At 41.8% G+C, this 17,967-nt stretch overlaps 1 pseudogene; it reads left to right on the forward strand.

Annotated features, from left to right (window-relative positions):
• Positions 1-15,295: 15,295 nt before the first annotated feature.
• LOC115295178 lies at positions 15,296-16,268 on the forward strand (annotated as a pseudogene).
• Positions 16,269-17,967: the final 1,699 nt, after the last annotated feature.

Raw genomic sequence — 17,967 nt, forward strand, 5'->3', positions numbered from 1 at the left:
GCACTCACGAAGGGGGCTGAACTATGGGCCATCTCCACATCACCGGTATTTGGCTTTGATGTCCATGACTTTTTTTGGTAAGAGACTGGTCATCTTATGTTTGCTTGGGAAAAATCTCAAAACGTCTTTGAATTTCCAAGCACACTTTTGAGCCCAGTGGCGGAAGGCTGCCACAGGAACTGTAGGAAGCCCGGCCCAGGTCCGCTAGGATTAACGTTGCTGTGGGATGTCCCACTTAACGGGAAGAGGCAGCAGGTGGCTCAACTTAAAATATTTGAAATGATGAACAGCTGGCTTGTGAATATATGTTATCTTCCTTTTTATGACCTCAGCTAATTTGTTAATCTATGTCATATAATGCAAGAATGCATAATGGATAGCAGTTACAGGATGAAATGGTGAGAAAAGGAAGTCACTCAATAAACAGAATCTCTACTGTCAACTAAAACACAAAGATAGGGTTTTTCTGGGTTTTTAAATTTTTTTTAATTTTTAGTTTTTACATGTATTTATTTTTGACAGAGAGAGACAGAGCACAAGTGGGGGAGGGACAGAGAAAGAGAACGAGACACAGAATCCAATGCAGGCTCCAGGCTCTGAACTGTCAGCACAGAGCCCGACATGGGGCTTGAACCCACGGACCACAAGTTCATGAACTGAACCAAAGTTGGGTGCTTAACCGACTAAGCCATCCAGGCGCCCTGGATTGTTTGGTTTTTTTTTTAAATAGAGTTTATTGTATGTGAATCTGCCATCATGAGTCAATTTCTGTATATCTACTCTGATGCACAAAAAACGAATATACGGACACAGACATCATCTCTTCTGTGCCGTGGCTTCCCCTGTGCCCTCAATGTTTTCCTCATTCCTGGTCCTGAAGCATGTGCCCATGTGGTCACAAAGTGTGGCTGTGTCCTGCCCACAGTTCTACAAAGCTGGCTCCCAAGTCTCCTGTGAGATGAACATCTGTCTCCAGGAGGAGAGTCAAGGGCCACAAAGATGCTCTATCCTGGTCACTATCCCCAGTCCTGCCACCTTCACAGAACGGGCGCCGGCGCCGGGCAGGTCCACTTCCTGGACGGCTCCTCCTCCACTGCAGCCACGCACAGACCTTAGGCCCATCCCAGCCGAGCACATTCGGTTCTCTGTGCAGCGGCCCTCCCCCTCGGCCCTCACGCCTTCACAGACCCAGGCGGACGGAAGCCAGGAACGGGCAGAATTCACAGCAGTGACTGCCCCCATTGCCCCCGAAAGAACTGATGTGTGTGAAGGTGTGTGAAAAAGGAAAAGACAGTACGTAAACACGTGCACAAAGACGTCTGGAAAAGAGCAAGTAAAATATTCTGCAAGGATAAATTAGTGAAGTTCTGTCTAAACACACAGAAAGCTAGACTGTGCCTCTAGTAGCATCAGCCGGAGGCTTATGTGGATGTGAACACTCAGCATTTGACAGGCGGCTTGTCCCATTAATACTTTCTGTACCACGCTCCCAACCATTTGTAGAGTAGCAGGAGCGCGCTGTGTGGGGCCAGCCACGATTTCTAGTGTATACCTCCGCAAACATAAATCATTTGACGACATCGAGCTACGATTTGAAACCAAGCTTTTTTTTTTTTTTTTCCACAGAAACACTCTATCAGACCTTTGAATGTGTTAAGCCATAGTGTTATGTGATAAGAATGCTTCTGTTTATACAACTTCACATCGGGGGCTTCTTGATCACATGTGAAGAAAGTACTAGATGTTCGAAGATCCAATCAAAGAGACACCTACTTCAGTTCTAAGGCCAACTGTAGCACTCCCACTGCCACCAGCAGAAACACTTCAAGTCCTGCCTCTGAGAGAGGCCCGTCTGGGCAGGGCAGGCTGACAGCCTTGAGCGGCATCCCTGGAAATGCGGCCAGGACAATGTTTCTTCCTGGGATGGCATAGAGAGCATGGTGACCGTTCCTCTTGGGAGGTGCGGCCGTGCCAACTGCTAGAGTTCTTAAAAGTAAATGCTTCATCTGTCTCATTGTGACGCTAGGGTCTCTCAAAGGACTCGACTAATAACGGAAAATCTGTAACTTCAGTGGGTGGAGTTACCTGGTCCTCTAAAAGCTACGCGATCCCACCTTGCCCTCCCTCCTGACAAGAGCTGTGGGCAATGATCATGACGCGGAGTGAACGAAGTCAGACCCAAAAGAGCACACACCGTAGGATTCCATTTCTAGAAAGCTCAAAAACAAAAAGAGAAGCCAAAAACAGGCAAAACTAAGCTCTGCGAATGCAAGTTTAGTGGTAAAGCTAAGACGAAAAGCCAGGAATTGGGGTGCCTGGGTGGCTCAGTCAGTTGAGCATCCGGCTTTGGCTCAGGCCATGATCTCATGGTTTGTGGGTTCGAGCCCCACGTCGGGCTCTGTGCTGACAGCTCGGAGCCTGGAGCCTGCTTCAGCTGATAGGCTGACGGTGCGCTGGGTTCTCAGGAATGCTCGGTTGGTGATACACCATTGGGCAATATGTTTTTTTTCTGTACTGGTGTTACCTTTCACAGTGAAAAGTAAGAGGTAAGAAGTAAGAAGTGGAGAGAGGACAGAAGAGAGGGGAGGGGAGGAGAGGGGATGGAAGGGAAAGGAAATAATCTGGTTAAATACTTTTGGTATTTTTAAGAGCCTGGATTTTTCTGTCAGCAGATATTTTAGATCAACTTATCATCTTACTCTCTATGATCTTGTTTTTTTTTTCCCCACAAAATTGAAACGTCACTTATTTATCACACAAATATCCAGGCACTACTGTAAGTCAATCTCTAAACAATTGGAATCTTAAGATAAGCCGGTCTGGCGCATCCCTTGATGAGAACCACTGCTAAAAGTCTGCCTCGGCGGGCACGGGGGAGAGAGTCTGGCAGACTAAAACTGCCTCAAAAATAAATACACAGAATCATGCGAGATGATAGATGTGTTAAACTAATGTTACTGTGGTAAACACTTTACAATATGTACACTTATCAGATCACGGTTATACCTTAAACTTACACAATGGTGTAGGTCAACTGCATTTCAATAAAGTTAGGAAAAGGTTTTCTTTTCCTAGAAAAATACACATTTAAATATATAAAGATGATATTCCTTATTGAGCACTTAATAGTCTTTAATCCTTTTACAAGTTCTCTGGGGTAAAACCATCCTTATAAATAATAACCCACAATAAATCTTGGCGCTATCAGATGAATGTTTCTTTGCACTGCCCTAAATGTATGGTACTTATAGTTTGACTCAAGTCCACTTCCTCCGCTACTCAATTCCTTTGATATTAAAGATGCAAATGTTGCTTCTATTTGAGGCAAACCCTCCAGCGGACATCTGTGGTTTCCGTCTACCTAGGATCTTTTGGTTTCCTCCTTTACACTGAACTTCTCCCCTTACCGCCACTGCTTCTGTGGGGTAGCGCTCCCCAGGCACTCACACCACGTGACTGTTTGCACAGTCCACTGACCAGGCTGCCTCCCTTCTCTCCGAAGGTGGGGCTTGGTGACCCAGAAGGCCACGGGAGGGCGCAGGGACCAGAAAAAGATGTTTCAAGGAACTGTCATGCCATCCAGAGGGAGAATAAGAGAGAACAAAGGCAAAACTAAAAAAGAGAAACTCAAGAAAGCAGAAGGTGGAGATACAGACAGAGGCAAAGAGCAGACAGACAGACACCTGATGTCAGCTGAACAGGACGGGGTGAATGCTCCCATGAGCCAACGAATTCCCTCTTTTGCTTATGCTAGGTTTTTGGCTGGATTTCTGCTACTTACGAGTCCAAGAACCCTGGACATAATTACCCTGCTGTATGTGATTTGAGAAGTTATTATGTTTTTAGATCTAGGTTCCTCCTTATTAGTATAGAAATGATAAATAATTTTTAGAACTGAATACATGGACTTATAATCTTTCATTTGTGCATGTGTGTACAGATGCCCACATACATACAAATTTAAATTTACTAAATATGCAAAGGCCATCATAAATATCATTGTTAATTGTAGTGTGTGTGTGTTCTTTTGTATTTGGTTAATTTCTCCTCTTCACTCCCTCCATCCACATCAGGCTCAATGCCACCTTCTTCTCCCCCCAGAAACACATATTAACTACCTGGTATGTTTCCTCCATATATATTTTCATGTGCACATATTTATCCACATACACAGAATTATAAAGGCACATACAACCACCATGTTTTCCATTGTCTTTCTGACAACTATATAATACCCACTTTTTTGCATCTTGCTTTTCCCATTCAACAATGGGTCATGAAAAGCTATCAAGTCAACTGATGGGAGTCTTAAATTCCTTTTGTAAGGAATGTGTGTCTCATCATTTGGGTATACTGTAATCCAGCCAATTACTTCTCTCCTGGTAGATATTCATCAATTTCCATTTCTCCCCAACACAAACATTTCGGCGGAACACAATCTCATGATACCCATCTTTACATCCGGGTGGTTTTATTCCTTTAAGAGAAAAGGCCTGGAATTCCTGAGTCAGACAGCCATTAGCCCTAACATACATTGCCAGCCAGCTCTCCAACAGGAGTGTAATACGTATGTCAACCAGTAGTACTGTGAGTACTTCTTTGTCCACCAGCAATAGATGTCATTGGACTTCAAATTTTTGCCCATCTGCGGGGTGATAGATCAGGATTTGGGTCTGAGTGCCTTCTCATATGTTGGCCTTCTGTGTCTGCTCCTCTCTGAACTCTACCTTCTCATTTTTTGCTTTTTTTTTTTTGGATTGTTGGGCCTTTCTAGGCCATCTGTGAACATCCCCTGTCATGAGACATGAAACTCTGTCCTCTATCTTGCAAATACTTCCTCAAATATGACGATTTATTGGCTTTGCTTCATAGGTTTTGAAATGCAAAATATTTGACTCTTTGGACAGTCTTATGTTCCTCCTCTCTCTCGTAGCTTCTAGGTCTCCTATCTTAATGCTCCTCCTAATATTATACATGTGGTTATTTTCCTACAAAATTTGTCTCGCTTTATTTTTAACTTGTTTTCAGTTTTACATACGGTATAAGATACAATCCTAATTTTATTTTCTTCCAAATTTGGACATTTATATTTGGCAAGGAAATAACCTATTTCTTCTGGTTTCTCAAGTTCGTTGCCATAGCGTTGAATACCGTTTTCTTTGCTATCTCTTTTGATTCGTTCCTGCCTTTCTGATTACGCCTTTGTTCTTCTTTCTGGTCTTGTAATTTTTTTACTCTTTATTTCCTAATCAAACACATAAATCTTTGTATCTATTTTGCTGTTTCAAAGAACTATAAAAGGCATTTGTCCCTTATGTTATTTTTTGTTTTATGAGCTTCAGCTTTTATCTTTATTATCCCCTCTAATTTGTTAGTTTGTTTTGTGATTCTTCTTTCTCACTTTATAATAAGGGTACAATTCGTCTTTATTCTTAAATAATGAAAACATCTAAAGGCTGTAAAATTTCCACTAGCTACAGCTTTCACTCTATCCCAAGGCTTTTGGTATAAATTGTGCTCCTTTCACAAATATCTAGATATCTTGTAAATTGACTTTTGTTTTTTCCTTTGATGCTAAGGTTATAAAGAATGTTTTTAAGCTTCCAAACAGTAAGGGACCTTTTTACTACCTTCTGTTATTTGTTTCTAATATTACTGGGTTATGATCAGTAATAATCCTTTTTCCTTTGAATTTGCTAAAGTCTTCTTTGTGGTCAAGTATACGATCAAGTTTTGCATTTGATTCAGAAATGAATATTCTGTATTGAAGGGACGTAAGGGGTCACAGACTCATTAAATCCAACTTTATTTATTCAAGTTCTCCATCTTAGGGTTCTATACAAGGTTAATACAGGTTGAGACAAGCAAGAGATGTTTATTAAATTTCTCACCATAACTGTATTTGCACTTCTCATAATTTTGCTTTACAGATTTCATGGCTATGTTATTCTATACATACAGGTTTATTTACCTCCCTCATCAATTGTGCTTTTAGAAACTATTATGTAATGCCTTTCCTTATTTATGCCTTTCACTTAAATACTACCTAACGTTCAAATTGTTGGTTTCTGACTCTGTGTTTGCATGGGATCTTTGTTCATTCTCTTATTTTCACCTTCTCTCATTTTGTTTCAAGTGCTTTTTATACACACCAGAAAACTGCATTTTGCTCATCAATTCAGTCTAACAGTATCAAATGTTTAATGGGGAAATTTTAGTTCATTTTCACTGAATGTCAAGACTGCTATATTTCAATTCTTTCCTTCCCACTTGAGTTAACTGATTAATTTAGAAAAATTTCCTCTGCTAGTATCTCTCCTCACCTTCAGGTGTTTCTGTTGAACTTCTTGTGTGGATATTTTTTGTCTGATACTGTTTCTTGAGTATTTTTGTCAGAAAATAGATGATGGCATCTCTGAGTTCCTACAGAGCAGCACATTTCTTTTACCCTGACAAGGAAATGGCAGATTAGGTATATATGTGGCTTTCAGGATGCTTGCTTTTTGTCTCTGAAAGTTACTGTACTGTCTCTAGCGCTCTGTGTCATACATACATGAGAAATCTGGAGCTAGTCTGATACTTCTTCATAGCAGTTAATTTGTTCTCTCTACCTGGAAGCTTCTAAGATTTTGCTTTTCATTCTTAAGAGTTCAAGCACTTTCCCAGTATATACAGAGATGTCTCTTTTCACAAATCTTGCCTGGAACTTAATGGGTCATTTGAATTTAGACTCGAGGGGTGCCTGGGTGGCTCAGCTTGTTAAGCGTCTGACTTTGGCTCCTTTCATGATCTTGCAGTTTGTGAGTTCAAGCCCCACGTCAGCCTCTGTGCTGACAGCTCAGAGCCTGGAGCCTGCTTCAGATTCTGTGTCTCTGTCTCTCTCTGCCTTTCCCCGACTCATGCTCGTCTCTCTCAAAAATAAATAAACATTAAAAAAATTTTTTAATGCATAGACTCCAGTCTTGATATTTAAGTGCAGAAAAAAATTGTTTCTTATATTTATTTAATTATTGCCTTTCCTCCCTCCAGTCCTTTCCCTCCTTGTGGCTTTCCTGTCACTCACACACTGTACTTTCTAGATCTAGTTTCTCCTGTGATTTCCATCCCTTTATATTTTTATTCTGTGCTTTCAGATTCTTCTGCTAGACTGACCAGGGTACAAATCCAAGCCTGAGGACATTATCAGCACCTCCTTTAATTCATTTACTGAAATGTCTGATTGGAAATTCATGCATTTTATCTCTAGGAGGCCTTTTCATGCTGCACTTAAATCTGCTTATGTGTTCTTAAGTACTTTTTGTCAGGCTGTCATCCGTCTCCAGCCACTCCTCTATCACATTAACCATGTGTTCTGTCTGTTCTCATGGTCTGTCTTCTCATTGGCCGTGGTGCCATTATTTGTCTTTGTTCTATCGCTGGGGCTCAGGTCTGGTTGGGGGAGCCACGTGACTGCGCTTGCAGAAGTAGTGGGAGCACTACTGTTCCTTTAAAGAATTCTAAACTCTCTGTTTAGCTCTCTAAGGGAACTCTCTGTTCCTTTAGCAGGATTCCTGCAGCGGTGCCACAACAGGCAGCCACCAGGGCTCTGCCTGGGCACCACGGGGGAGGGCTTTATGATCCAGAGTCTCCTCACCCTCTCCCAGCCGCAAGAACAGGGAGGACTCAGCCCAAGGGTTTGTCTTCTCCTTGGTCTTTTGTGGGATACATACACACAAATTCACACACATAGAATGGGATGAGGGAGGTTTGTGACTTTCCTCCTAGGACTCTCTCCACCTTTGTAGATGAAGCTCTACATAGTATCCAATGCATTCTGATTCTTTCCCAGGATGTATCAGATCTCCATCTTCATTGCCAGCCCAGCCCAGCACAGGAAGAAAGCCCCACCCATTCCCTCTCATCCTCAACTTCCACTGAGCTCAGGGTTGCACCTGCACAGCGGGCTCTGTTGGCTCGGGGGATTGGTGTGGGTCAGGAGAGGCAGAGTAGAGTGGAGAACAGCAGGATAGTGGGCCACTTAACCTTGCCATCTTCCTGGAATCCTCACCGACTCCAACTCCTGGATTTCTTTTGCAAGTTATTTATCCAGACATTTGTGATAAAAATTTAATTTGGGGGGTGGGGAGGAGAAGAAACATGGAGGTCCTCATAACGTTCAGTGACTGTTAAGTAAAGATACATATCAAACTGATATTCATCTCTAAGTTCATAACTATTTTTAAAATTTGCTTTTTAAAAAAGGATTCTCCCTCCTGAATATTCTTTTGTGTTATTCGTTCTATAGCAAACCATCTTACCCCAAGAATACATAAACATGCCACTAACAAGTATCAGAATCCTTTTACTTTTTCTTTGGCTATCTTGCCTAAATAATACCTCTCAAGCTCTGTTTTCTATTTCAGAAAGTTGTATTAACACATATCAGTGAAATAAAAATGCCACTAGATAAGAATTCTTCAGGGGCGCCTCCATGTCAGTTAGGCATCCAACGTCGGCTCAGGTCATGATCTCATGGTTCATGAGTTTGAGCCCCACGTTGGGGCTCTGTGCTGACAACTCAGAGCCTAGAGCCTGCTTCGGATTCTGTGTCGCCTTCTCTCTCTGCCCCTCCTCCATTCACACACACTCTCTCTCAAAAATAAGTCAACATTAAAAAAATTTTAAAGAATTCTTCATATTGTATTTTTCTGTTTAAAAAATATTCATATATACTTTCAAACTCTTAGACTGTTTAACGTCTTTCCTGTGTGGGTCTTAGGCTATTTTTGGTCTTTTTCCACAGCTTTTCATGATATAATTCTATTTCAATTTTGAATTTATTAGTAGACCATTTTACCTACCTATCCTTTGCCCTTCCCCATCACGTGTAGTAGACTGTTTGCACACAAATAGGGCTGTAATAAATCCCCCACGGCCCTCTGCAATGTGGCTTTCCATTCAACCCATCAACAGGTAGAGGAATCTGCTTCCCCACCCCTAAATCTGAGGCTGGTTTTGTGACTGACATTGACTAGCAAAGTGAAGTGACTTCCTGAGAGTTCTGTCCCTTGACCTCGGGCTGCTTTGTGGCTTCCCTTGCCCTCTTGGGATCCTGGCACGGCCATGTGAAGAAGCCCAGGCCACTCTCCCTGAAGACAAGAAGCCCATTCAAAAGCCAGTATCGACACCAACACCAACACCAGTCATGTGAGTGAGACCCTCATGGCGTGACCAGCCTCTGCTGAACCACCAGTGATTATATCCATTCGAATGAGTGACCCTAAGAGTGACCAAAGAATCATCCCTACAGAACCCAATAGAAAATGCTGATCCACAGAATCATGAGCAAATAAAATGGCTGTTAGTTTAAGGCAGCATGTTTTGAAGTGGTTTGCTTTCTAACAATAGATAACCAGCCTGCCATGCTAAACTCTCCCTTTCTGACCTAATCCAAACCTAATCTCTGTCCAGAGAAATTGTTTTCCTCATTTATCAATGGCCATTGTTCCTCCCTAGAGATTTAGGCTTTCTTACATACTCTGAAGCTGCCTGACCCTGTTTGTGTGTGTGTTAGAAAATGGCCAAAATATAGTTCTTGTATATTTTCTATATATAAGCTTTTATAATTTTTATCATAAAAGTTTCTATTCAAAGTATCTGAGAAGCTCAAAAACTTTAGAAATACTGCATAACCTTCATACAGTGAAGGCGAATTAAATTTCCACCTAGCAGATGTGTAAATGCCCATAGAAGGTACGCATTTTTTCCAAGATTCCATAAGTCAGGACAAACAGAGCTCAACGATGAGCTGTTGCTGAGATCCTGCTCTCTGCCTGTCCAGGCTCTGGTGCGTGTTTCACTCTGCTCTTCACGCAAGTTAATTTTCTGTGTCTCGGGGTGAGGTTAGGTTCTCCCAAGTGCTTCATTTAGCCTGAATCATGCTCCCAGAGTACATCAACCATTTTAATTTGGCATCAGCAGGACAGGTTCTATGTTTCCCCTTATTTAAGAGCAACAGCTGCCAAGTTCCAACTCTCATTTCCTGGATCCTCCTCCCATCCTGGAAAATAAACATGACTAGCATTGCTTTCTACACGATGAGTCAAGATATTTTAAAGGGCTCTCTAACAACAACATCGAAAACTGATACAAACTAAGGGATTGTCATTTCCATAATCTGTGGTTTCTGTTTTGAGAGCCGGTGCCCACAATTTGCTTCTGTCTTCAATCTCTTTTTTTTTTTTTAGTAAAAGAAGCCTCCATCCTCAAACACGGTCACTTCATGAGCATCAGTTTTTATGATAGCTTAAACATTAGGATCATCTGAACTTTCATATGACAGCATAACAGTCTCAGAGTTCAGGATTTTGCTATGATGTCTTTTCATTAAAAACAATCTTTCTTGCTATTATAAAAGGCTGTAACTTAGAAAACCCTAAAAGAATTGGTTCTGGGGCGCCTGGGTGGCTGTCAGTTAAGCATCCAACTTCAGCTCAGGTCATGATCTCAGTTTCTGGGTTCAAGCCCCACATCGGGCTCTGTGCTGACAGCTCAGAGCCTGGAGCCTGCTTCGGGTTCTGTGTCTCCCCTTCTCTCTGCCCCTTCCCCACTCATGCTCTGCTTCTCTCTGTATCAATAATAAATAAACATAAAAAAAATTGGCTCAACAGATCCCAAGGTCTCATTCTTAAAGGATCAACAGCTGACCCTTTAACCTGCACCACCAATAATCCTTATTCGTTGCTTAGCAGCAGCACAGCATTCCAGAAACTTCCCTCAGAGATTAAAACTCTTACCCCTCCTCCAAGACCAAGCAATTTAATTTGATAGGGAACCATAATCTATGAGAATCCAGCCAAGTTAATGATCTAGAAATCTAGGCTATTGATTTTGGATGAGAAGCTGCTATTTATACATGCAGAGAAGAGATTTATGATGCATTCTTTGCTAGGGTTTTAAACCAAATGGCTGTCCAGCAGCAAAAGAGAAAAAACAGGTACTCCTCAGCCTATGCACAGTTACCCGTGTCTGCAACCTCAGGGCCCTGCATGTACAGCCAGGAACACGACCATCACTTCCTGGTAGTCTGAAATGGGGATCTGGAATCAGGAGACCTAGATCTGCAGGCTAGCTCTGCTACTGACTGGTTACAGGATAAAAGATAATGAACCCTTCATCACAAGGCAGTGATTCAAGATCACACAGATGTAAATATTTTTGCATACATAAGCCCTATATGGATGTACTGGAAATTTAGAAGTAACCTAGTCATTGATATTTTAAAGTACTCAGGGGCGCCTGGGTGGCTCAGCTGTGAAGCAGCTGACTTCCGCTCACGGAAGGGCATGACGTCACAGTTGGTGAGTTAGAGTCCCACATCGGGTGAGCATGAGCCTCACTTCAGGTAAAAACATGAGTGCTAGGTGAACCCTGCTTCTCTCTCTCTACCCCTTGTGGGATTCTCTCTTTCTCTCTCTCTCTTTACTCCTTGCTCACTTGTGCCTCCTCTCTCTAAAAAAAAAAAAAAAAAAAAAAAAAACAAATAATGTCCATCAGCATTCCACACTGGTAGCAAATAGAAGACTCAGCATTGAACACAGCACCAAGAGGCACACAGGTTTTCTGTCTAAAGCTACAAGTGAAGCATATGCTACCAATTCTGCAATATCATGCTAATCTCCACTACTGAGAAGTTGAAAGAGAAACGTCATTATTTTTTTCCTACTTTATCTACAGGGGGCATTAGCAGATAATGTAGACATCTTAGAAGTTTAGATTGGTTACTTTGTACCTTCCTCTTTACTTGGAAGAGGCAATGATAGGATTTAAGAAACTCAAGGGTTAATAGGAATACCGGCTGCAAATTACATTATTAAAAGTGACTGAATCCTTCCCCATTAAACAAATCTCTTTGCTATTAATTCCCTCCTCCATAACTTCCCTTGGTCAAGGCTTGATAAAAAACTCTCTGACCACATCAAGAAAGAACAAAATGTCTTCAGAAACTAAGGTACTTTGCACTGTTTCTACAAGTTCAAAGTAGCTTAATTATTTTGATGCCAGTTTCACATAATGAAACTAGTGAAACATGCAGACATGCAAATATTCTCTTCTTCCAAACCAAAAGAAGCACCTTACTTTTGGAAGATAGAGGTAATGTATCTACTTGCCAAAAAAGTGTGCAGTAATGCTCCTCAAGTCATGCTGAAAACCAAAGACTTTTGATATATTTTTATCAGTATATAACTAATTGATAGTTATGTTGTCTCAACTGATACAGAAACTCACTTAAAAGATCAACAGTTGGATTTAATTCCTGATAGACTCATTCATGATATAGCTCTGTTTGGAAACTCTCATTTAATCATTCAACAAGTATTTTCCTAATACCTGTTATGTGTCAGGCTATATGCTACATGCTGGAGATGCAAAGACAAATAAGATGAGATTTCTGGAAGCAGAAGCTGGTTATAAAGAGACGTGGATCCTTTTCTGCCCTTGTCTGGTTTTACCTCTCCAGAGCTTTCTACCCAATGACAACCCCCTTCTTCCTGAAACCCTCTCTTTTTGCTTCCACGATGGAAAGCTCTTCCCGTTCTCTTCCTGACTGCTCGTTCTCAGTGTTCTCCGCCAGCTCCTTCTCTGTCAAATCTCTAACTGCTGGAGCATCCTCGCACTTGGCCTTGAGCCATCGTTCCTCTCTCTTTGCAATCTTTCCCTTGGATTGTCTCACTTACCCCAACAGCTTTCAATACCATCTGACAACGTGCCCGGTTTTGGTTCTGCGGCTCATACCTTTCTTCTGAGGTCCAGCCTGCCTACTGGACACCACCACGTGTCTCTCATAAATAGGTCAAATTCCCCTAAGTCTAAGACCAGCCTTAACCCTCACCTAACTCCCACCCAGCCAGCTTCCCGTTATAACCACCGGCAACACCGTTTTCCGTTTTGGGGGCCAAAACCAGCAGTCATCTTTGATGCTCCCCTGTGTCTGTCCTTACATCCAACCCACCGGCAGGTCAAGTCACGTCTGCTTCCAGAGCGAGCCTCCAATCTCCCACCTTCATCCGGTCTTCGACCTCGTCCACCAGAAAACTGCCTCCTAACTGGTATCTTCCTGCCTCTATGCTCACCCCACTGCCAACGATTTTTTTTGCAGAAGCCAAAAGTGAGCTTCTGAAAATGCAAATTAGGTCATATCTGCTGCTTGTTCAATAGCTTTCCATTGCCTAGAGAGTAAAATCTAAACTCCATACAGCAAGGCACGAAGGTGTGGCCCCTGCCTCTCCTCCAGTCGCCCCCTGAACCACTGTCCACACTGCCTTCCTATCACATAGGCCTTCGTCAAGTGACATGGACAGTCCAGGCGATGTCCTTGATGTGAAATGTCCTTCCCAAGCTCGTCCTCTCTTATGGATCTCAACCTCTGTATAAAGCCTTCAAGGAGCACCTCCCTAATTATTTTTTTAATTATTTACCATTTGTTTTCTATTATAGCACCACTGTTTTTCTTTGACAAACTCCCATAATCCAAATTCAACTAATTCATTTGTTTGCTCTCCATCTCCACTACTAGAATGTAATTTCTAAGAATACAGGAGCCACTGATACGCTGTGGCACTACAGCACAAGCACCTGTCATAAGCCAGCACAGAGTAAGTACCTGCCAAGTAATAAGTATACTGATTTCTCTCCAAGATTCCTCCTCTCTCCATCAGTCTGCAATAGTGCGCTGCACCTTGCTAAGTGGGGTGAAGTCAGCACTTTGCCTTGATAAATATTCTTGAACACTGTACCTTTTTAATCTGGATTTTTAAATTATTTTATTATTCTAATCTAATGCCCTATAACTTCCATAAAGAAATATTAGATCTGATCAGATGAATTTCCAAAAAAAAACAACTTTAACTCTAAAGTAAAATATGTAAAAACATTCATAAATCACAGCATCTAAGAAGCCCTCTATATATGTTGAACAAAGGAATGAATTCCTTTATCTTCATTACTGAAAAGCCCCAATTTTCATGCATATTTGTCCATCGCTAGCTTCAGGCTTAGGCTCATCAAAGATATGCATTAATAAAATTTATAGAATACAATCCCTTTAGGATTATTTCTCTGTAACTGTCCAGACATCAACCTGAGAAGCGATATGTTGCTTTAAGACTTTTTAGTTTTCTCTAAATGTATCCTGATATACTAAGCAAAATAGTTTTCACCACTATATCTAGATACAGCTTTCTCAAAACTATTGTAGACACGGAAAAGCTAGAAAGATGTTACTTTTAGAATATTATGCTAAAACAAAAACGAAGTGACAAAAATATTTTCCTCTCCCCAAAGTGTTTTGGTCACTTCCCTAATTCTAAAGAACACATCATCCCTTCTCCAGCTTTAATAAAAATGTTTACAACACCTCCTGAAAGGTAATACATTTATAGCTACCGAAGTCCAACTGTGCTCTGACTCAGCAAAATGAGAACAATCCAATTAATGAAACGCTTCGATTAGGAGTGGGGAAAAAAGGTTTTTAAAGGAAAGAATTCACTTTCTAAATCCCACCACATTTACTATGTGCCATAATCCAAGATTGGCAAGGGGAGACCGAAATAAAGTTAGATTTTATTGCATTTATTTGCCCTGAATGGCTTTTCTCAGTAGGCTTTTCAGACTCAATCTTAATGAATATGTCACTACAACACAGCTTCATAATGTGGCATTATTGACCTACATATGCTCCACTGTGAGGAGCAGGATAAAGTGAAAAGCTGCAACGTGGGTTTTTTTTTTTTTTTGAGGAGATAAAAATGATAGTTGTACAGGAAAAGAGGCACACTGTGAAGAAAGATAGGTTTTATATTTATTCCATATTAAGGTTAAGCGATTGTGTTGTGTGACGGACATATTAAACACTCACATCCTCAAAAGGCAAATCCAGGAGAGCACTGTCTTTCTTATCAGGCCAGAAAATAATTGGCTTAGGAAAGCTTTTAAGTTATGAAATAAAATTTCTCCCAATTTTATGGTTGAGAGAAAAGCAGAGCTCAGATGCTGGCATCCAAGGAGATGGTCAGAATTAGTCTAGAAAACTAATTTCTTCCCGGAGGGGTGCTCAGTCAGGTAAGTGTCTGACTCTGGTATTTGCATCAGGTCATGGTCTCATGGTTCATGAAATGGAGCCCCATGTTGGGCTCTCTTTGACAGCATGGACTCCGCTTGGGATTCTCTCTCCCTGCCTCTCTCTCTCTCTCAAAATAAATAAACATTAAAAAAAAGATGCAACTTCCTCTTAAAAAAAGAAAAAAAGAACATCTTCATGGAAAGTAAGGAAATGTGTTGTGGGACAAGATTTATTAAATGGAGGAGTAATGTCCTTGAGTAGTCTAAAGCAAAGGACAGCCAGCCAAGGCTGGGCCATTGCAGAGACAGGATGTAGTAAAGATTAAAATAAATAGCTATTAGGGTGCCTGGTGGCTCAGTTCGTTAAGTGTCTGACTTTGGCTCAGGTCATGATCTCCTGGTTCATGGCTTTGAGCCCTGCATCGGGCTCTGTGCTGACAGCTCGGAGCCTGAAGCCTGCTTTGGATTCTGTGACCCCACCCACCCTGCCCATTCCCTGCTTGCGCTCTCTCTCTCTCTCTCTCTCTCTCAAAATTAAATAAACATTTAAAATTTTTGTTAAAATAAATAAACAGCCATTAACAACAATAGGGCAGAGTGAAATGAGGAAGCAAAAGAAAGCAAGAAATATGTGACCGTCAAGTGAAGGCTTAGTCTCAGAGATCAGAGGCTTGAAGGGAAGAACAGATTAACACCTACAAAGAAAGAAAAGAAAAAACCCAGTATGTTCAAGGAAAGAGAAGTCCCCCAATATCCTTCCTGCTTGTTCTTCCAATATAACACACAGCTGGGCCCACCTTACCATATCCTGGGTTGATACCCACTTCGTCAACTTTTCCATTAGAGCCAAACTCGACTTAGGACAGTCGATGACGGGCTGTCCGTATGCTAAGTGTGCCCCTTGTCTAACTGAATAACGGTGAAACCAAGAGATTGGGCCACAAGTACTGGGGGGCTAAGGACCCAAGGTTTGAAGACGACCATGCACACACTATGCGGAGGACTGCTTAGTATAGACAGTAACTCGGCACAAGTGCGGCATGGTGGCCACAGCTGACCAGGACCCTGCGTGAAGAACGGAAACATCTGGAGTTCCCATCATGTACACTGCCAACTACGGGTACCACAGGGGGAGGATGCCGGTTGATTATGGAGCCCCTTGGTTCTGATTCTTTTAAAAGAGAGCCCCTCTGCCTGCCGCTCCCAGCTTTGTCTATTGCCAGTTCCCATGACAACATGCCAGAACACAAACTATTATCCCACTTACTCATTCACTCTGTTATGAGCTGAGTATGGTCAAATACACTCAACTTGGGGGGCACCTAGGTGGCTCAGTCAGTTAAGCGTCCAACTTTGGCTCAGGTCATGATCTCACGGTTCGTGAATTTGAGCCCCACATTGGGCTCTGTGCTGACAGCTCAGAGCCTGGAGCCTGCTTCCGATTCTGTGTCTCCTTCTCTCTCTGCCCCTTCCCTGTCTCTCAAAAATTAAAAAAAAATTAACATTAAAAAAGGCACTCACTTTTTGATGTAGTTTGAACTGGATATTTTGTATCATTTAAAATGTGTTGTGTCTTTTTATAAAGCAGATGATTAGTCACAAGTAGAAGAAAATGAAACAAAATAAAACAGCTCCTGGGAGACAACTTTCAGAAGGCTTTAAGCCCATCTTCAAAATCTTTTCACTGATTAACCAGCAGCCTGGGGCCCCATGAGTGACAGCAATACATATAAAAGGTACCTGAGAACATGATGTGCTCTTTCTCTTGGATTTTGTTTTTATTTGTTAGGGGAAAAAAGTCAAAGTTGAAAACATCTTAGACTCCACAAAAAATACAGAAATTGCAACATCAGAGCTCAGAATGTGATACAGAGTTCTGAAAGTCATCCGTCTATGGGGAGTCACTGAAATCATGGAAGTAAGACTGGAAAACCATGAGCTTGCCAAGGAAGTTAAAGTAACGTAGGGAGAGAGAGAATGAGAAATGCTGAGGATATACAAATAAGACCTGGAAACATTGTTAACGAGCTTGGAAAAGAGAAGAGAGAAAAAGAATCATACAGAAGATAAGAAAGAATGGGGGTCTGTAAACCCAAGGACAGAAAGCGGGAACGCAAGTGTCAGAGCACGTCGGCCAATGAGACGCACGCTTAGAGAAGAGCACACATCTAAGAAAAAGACAGACTGTGGGTCTGGGGTGAAAGTTTGTCCATAACAGAGAGAAAATACAGATGATGACTTTGGAGAGCTATAACAGAGGAAAAACGTGAGAAAGAACATTACTGTAGCCAACTGATCTCAGTGAAATAGGAATAAGTCAGGAGTGAGCCTCTTGGTACTATGTACTGAAATTTGGGCTCTTCAAATATGCCCATTTTTTCCCCACTTGGCACTAATGAAAAAACAAATAGGATTAAATCAAATTTCACATTGTAGGCTAACGATATAATGTTGCGTTATGAACTTTGAAATGTCAGTTGGGCTCATCCACAGTGACCTAGTCATGATAAAAAAAAAACAAAAACCAAGCATGTTAACCTAGATAAAAATATGTCAAACTCGCAAGAAAGAATCTAATTTTTGAACGTAGAAAACATCGTTTTCCTTAGCTAATAGAACTGAGAAACTGTAGCATCGTGGGTTGTACTGCTGCAGGAAAGGAGCACGGCTGTATTTTCTACCAGTCACAGCTGACGCCCTCGCCTACACTGACAAGGCTCTCACTGAACCACAGGCAAGAGCTTTCCCACTGCCCTTCTGAAGCCTCCTCCCACCCCACCCCCACTCTCCGGCTGACCAGCAGGTGCAGTCTGCGCAGGAGACACCTCCTGAGCACCTTGCACTGGCGGCCAAAAGGCTGGCGTGTGT

Source organism: Suricata suricatta, chromosome 7 (assembly GCF_006229205.1).
Source record: "Suricata suricatta isolate VVHF042 chromosome 7, meerkat_22Aug2017_6uvM2_HiC, whole genome shotgun sequence".
In the NCBI taxonomy this organism is placed as follows: Eukaryota; Metazoa; Chordata; class Mammalia; order Carnivora; family Herpestidae; genus Suricata; species Suricata suricatta.